Below are 6,000 nucleotides of genomic sequence, written 5' to 3'. Positions count from 1 at the left end.
TTCGAAACTCGTTATGTTTGTCTCTGGTTCGGGAGTTGCCAGGTGGTCTATACAGTAGAGTCGAAAATTATCCGGCCCAATGCCAGGTGGTCTATACAGTAGAGTAGAAAACTATCCGGCCCAATGCCAGGTGGTCTATACAGTAGAGTAGAAAACTATCCGGCCCAATGCCAGGTGGTCTATACAGTAGAGTAGAAAACTATCCGGCCCAATGCCAGGTGGTCTATACAGTAGAGTAAAAAACTATCAGGCCCAATGCCAGGTGTTACCTGTACGTCACTATACATTTATTATATTTTATGTACGCCTGGTCAAGGTATCTCAGACCCTGCAAAAATTAGGAGAGTAAATAGAATGATGGTTTGTTCATGGAATCGATTAGTACTGTCACACTGGTTATAATAATAATAATAATAATAATAATAATAATAATAATAATAATAATAATAATATTGAAAGTTGCATTGCTGCTATCACTGATATTATTATTATTATTATTTATATTATTATTATTATTTATATTATTATAATTATTATTATTATTATTATTATTATTATTATTATTATTATTATTATTGTCATCATCATCATCATCATTATTATTATTATTATTATTATTATTATGTTGTTGTTGTTGTTGTCGTAGTCGTATTATTAGTATTATTATAGTTATTATTATCATCATCATAATATTATTATCATTATCATCATCATCATCATCATATTATTATTATTATTATTACTGGTCAAGGCGTAGTTCTTCTAATTGCTTACGAACCTAGGCCATATGAATAAATTTTGGACTTGTTAATCCCCCAAGCCAATAGGGCTTTGCCTCTACCCGAGGATATTAAACAAAAGATGTGGCATTTTATTATTGTTATTATATATATTTTATGAGAGTCATAAAGCACATAAAGACGTCACATTGTTTACAGTATTCGCCAGGATTTTCTTGAAATTGGGACTAAGCTTATGTTAGGTACACATTACGTAAAATATCGAATTTGGCTCAAGTGCAGGGGAGTCAGGTTGGAGTGGTAGAGAGAAGACTGGGTGGGAGAACCGAGAGGGGTGTGTGTGTGTGTGTGTGTGAATCCTAGTATCCTGATTACCTTCACTATTATCCCTCAAACACACACGTTGGTGGCGGTAGAATACATCTTCCCTCGGACATGGTAATTGCAGCTACCAACCACACATAATGGGGATAAAACCCTCCCCTGGGCTACCCAACTTTATTTGACGGTCGCCTCGCACTCTCTATACAACACTGGAGCCACTTCGTCATCGCCTCCGGACGAGATGGGCGTCTGTGGTTTCTATGCTGTCACCACCCCCGTGCTCCCGTAGTGAACACCAGTGACTTATTTTGCCGTCCTCTGCCATTCACCATATTAATGCCGTCGTGTCACAGAGAGCGAGCACGTTATATGTTATTGCTGTCGTCTTCCCTGAACTAGTTGGATATATGGAGCGGATCCATCTTCTCCTGGTGTGTGTCTGCCTGGATCCATCTTCTCCCGGTGTGTGTCTATGGAGCGGATCCATCTTCCTGGTGTGTGTCTGCCTGGAGGAGCGGTGTGTGTCTGCCTGGTGTGTCTGCCTGGAGGGAGCGGAGACACCAGCGATATGACTATTTCAGTCAGTTTATGAATCATGGCCAAGACCCGAAAGACAATAGATAAATATAAACGGAAACAACACAAGACATGAAAGTACACTCGCAAACACTCAGATTTATGACCCCCCCCCCCCACACACACACACCCAAAGCACTGTGTACCTCAGAAACAGTATTTAAGTGACTCAACACTCCTAGTCCTGGTCCTTGGCGTCATCCACTCACCCTTCGGATGTCACCAGTCCTCGCTTTCCATGATCATCAAGTGTTAGTAGTAAGTCCCACTCAGGCGGTTAAGCCAGGGTCAGCAAATGTGTATAGGATATATCGTATATATTAGTTACAGTCCCACCCGGGTGATGAGTCCGGGTGAGCCTCCAGTCTGTCAGGCCACTCTGATGGACGTCTCAGAAAAGGATCTTGGAAGTTGTAATTGTTTCCTGAACCTTTAAACTGATAATTCACCTGTTAGTGTATTATTATGATGCATAGTTAAGATTAAAAGTGATTTTTAGTATAGTGTGAGTGAGGTTAAGACGAGCTTATATCAAGTATTAACAGTAGAAGTTAATTTCCCGATATGTTAGGTTATATTAGGTGAGGTTAGGTTAGGTTCGGTTCTATACTATTACTGTCAACTGAGGCAGCTCCTGTGTAAAACTCGGACAGTAAATGTTATTACTGAAGCAACAATACCTACTGTCACCACACTACCATCCATAAAACAGATATAATATAGTTATAAATTGGTAATATAACGCAAAATTATTCAATATATTCACACATTGGGGAGCATATAAATGTGTGTGTGTGTGTGTGTGTGTATATAGCTAACATGATGTCTGGTTGGTTTGCGTTGTGTTGCGTGTAAGGGATTTAGGTGGGGAAGAGAGCATATGTGTGTGTGTCGCAGCATACAGCGGTCGTAGACGTGAGCATAACAGGGTACAATAGGTGTAGGTCGAGAAGTGGGTGGTATGCATGGCGAGGAGAGGCGAGCAAGCGTGTGTGGCGAGGCGAGCAAGGAATGTAGGTGGCATGTGTGGCGAGGCGTGTGAGTCTCGCCTACTTTTAATGGCTTAATATCCTTCTCACTACTCTGGTGTGACGCCCTGGGAATTAGCGAAAAATTACTTCCCACCACTTGTTGAAGATAGACAGGTAATTGCATAAAATAATACACATTTAAATGGATATACAGTTTAAAACATCAAAAGGACTATATATTAAACATTCACGTCTCTGCTTTGTCTGAACTGTTAGGAAGTGTGTTACTGAGGGTGTGTAGTTGGGGAAAGGGCGTCGCTTAATCTGCTACTTGGGAAAATGTGAATGATTAAGTTTAGTGAAGATTTATTTTAGTGTGTGTGTGTGTGTGTGTGCGTGTGTTTCCATAATACCTGTATACCCTACTAACGAACATGGTCATGAAACTGGGTGCCGTAGGGCTTCGTGGGTACAGCGTCCAGTAGATTACGTTTCTTTTTGGGGAATATAAGATGTCAGTGTGGCCTGCACTGTACTCGACCACTTTCATTCCATCATCAGTAACGTTAGGTACCTATTCACAGCCTGAGTGAACTAGTGGTGCCCAGGGCGCGAAGCAACGACCGTAAGGACAGGTGGTGAGTTCAGTATCTACGTGGCAGCCGCACTCCTAAAAATGGCCATAGACTCTCCACAAGATATAAGCACCTGTCAGAAAGACAGACTTAAGAGGAAGTTGGCAGGCCCGCCCCTACCATTCTCTCATAGCTTCCACCCTTCACCCTCCCTCCAGCCTCACCATAAACCTCCAGCCTCCCTCACCATCACCACTTCCCTCTGGTAGCTCACTTCAATATTCATTTTTACGTTAGAGAGCAGCTCCAAAGTCCAGAATCTGTGATATTTGTTTTCTTTTGCAGGAAAATGCTCAGTGTATAGTCAGTAATGTTTTAGCTTCTACGGAAAGGAAGTGAACAATTCCTAAGCTATGTTAATTTTTATTTATTTATATATATATATATTTTTTTTTTAATTTTAGGGGTATTGAAGACAGCTGGAACTGTTAATATTATTGTTTCTTTAGGATGGAGGAAGCATTTGAGAAAACTGTTCTGCATAATCTAAAAAAAATGTTTTAATTTTTATAAAGATCAGTTCTATAGCAGAGAAAATATTGATAGATGACACATAGTAACTCATTTGATATTCGTCTCCAAAAGTAACAAACACAACTGCTGGTCACAGGCACAACCTCGCCGTGAGAAAGAATGGTTCTCATGACACTATTGGGGGGGCATTGTCCAAACACTCTGCCAGTCTCTCGTCACTGAAGGAACAGCTCGTGTGAGGAGAGAATAATTCTTTCTCTTATTTATATGTCGTGACCGGTGATTGGTCTCAAGATGTAGGAATATACATAAAAATGGCAGAGCCGAACAGTTGGTTCGATTCACACACACACACACACACACACACACACACACACACACACACACACACATGTTTCTGATGCTAATTTCACCCCCTCCTTCATCACATATTTGTCAGTGGTTGTTTATCTCCAGCTACTCTTCCCTCGAGCACAGGGGTGAAGTGGTTACAGTGCTCTCTCCTCCTCTCCCCCTTTCTTTGACTCCTCCTCCATTTAATATTCGTTTTACCCTTCGTTCATCTCACTCATCCAATAGAATATATCTACAGCATAAAGAACATAATCAGAGTTACAGTTCACTTGTTCTATTGAAACCCGGGTACTGTATGTGTTTTGTCGGGTCACGTGAGGATTAGACACCCCTGCTAGTAATCATGGTCTCCGGGAAGGGGGTTCAGCTGAGTTCATAAAATCAACCAATAGTGGAATTTGAAAGTTTGTTAGATGTAGTACTAAAATTTACGCTGCCGCCTGTAGATTTTCCACGATATTTTGTGTTTAAACCCAGGCCCAGTTCCACACTCGTGCTATGGCAGAGTATTGGCCTATGGTGAATTTTATATAGCTTGAGGAAAAAGTCTTCGGTCTTGCACCACAAAGTTCCCGGGTTGGACTTGATTTCATACAAACGACTGGCCATTTAACCATTCCGATTTGCGTTACAAATGAGAGAGAGAGAGAGAGAGAGAGAGAGAGAGAGAGAGAGAGATATTACATCCACTAGCAGATAACATTCTTTTAACTGTACATTGACGTCTCAATAACGAAAAACATATATTTTGTTGCTCGGAAAATACTCTTGTGATTTGTGTGGAGACTAAAATTAAAGCGATAAATAGTCATTTCCTTCCTGAGAACAATATGTGGCCACGAACAGCTAATTGGTGCAGCTTGTGCCGGTCAGAAACCCCGGCATGTTAATCGCCTTCATTAATAATACAGACGACAATCCTTTCCTTCAAGTAGCTGCCACCTGCGATTTATGGCATACATACACGATAATTTCTGTATTATTAACTCTCCTAATCATAATTTGTTTCTCAGTAATTTCCGTCAAGTGGAAAGGCTAGAGGATAATTATTGGATGAAGACGGATTGGTAGATTGTCACGGTGGGTTGGGTAAAGTCTGGACCACCGTGCACCTCTCAAGTGGGTGCTGGATGGGAGGTGATGGCAGGGTAAAGAGAAGATATTAACGCTTAAGGGGGAGGAGGGAGGGAGGTAGGTGGTGGCTCATGAAGGAGTTTTTGCACCTTAAACCACGCAAAAGAAACTGGTAAATAAATAATGTTGGTTTTTCAGAACTTTGAGGCTTCCAACGTGTTGAGAATCCTTTAGAGCAGCGGTACTTAACCTTTTTAGGGTTGTGACCCCCATAGCAGTTGGTCCTCGTCTCCACGCACCCGCCCTCCCTCCTTCCTTCATATAAAACTCTAAATCTTTAATAACTTTAATAACTTTAATTATTCAAAAGAGTCTGTATAAGCAACCGTCGCAGTCAGTGTTGATAAATGTGAATTATCGTCCTGGAGCCTCAAAATTATCGTTTCTTCATCAAATTATCGCACACTTCCCGACATTATAACTACCTTAATTCAGTCACTTTTAGTGGAATTTTACATTTTGATTGACGTAGTTACCACTTACGACATTTTGAAGTATCTGTGGGGAGACCCCCCCCCCAATAAGGACAGACACACAACTCTTAAGGTCATTCCGTATATGTGCTCTGGGTTCACGCCCCTTGAAATTACCACGCCCCTTAGGGGGTTGTCCCCCCGTTAGGAACCGCTGCTTTAGACCATAATATCCTTGCCAAAAAATCAAGTGAACAGAACGCCCTGAAGGCACATTTATTATATTCTTTTGCCATTCTCATCCTTACTTTCTATACTGTACAGGGGAACGCTCACAAAGCTAATGTTTGGTCAGTGGAGTATAATTGGTATACATTGC

This window comes from Homarus americanus, unplaced genomic scaffold (assembly GCF_018991925.1).
Source record: "Homarus americanus isolate GMGI-L3 unplaced genomic scaffold, GMGI_Hamer_2.0 scaffold21914, whole genome shotgun sequence".
NCBI lineage: Eukaryota > Metazoa > Arthropoda > Malacostraca > Decapoda > Nephropidae > Homarus > Homarus americanus.
This window is presented reverse-complemented; position numbering follows the sequence as displayed.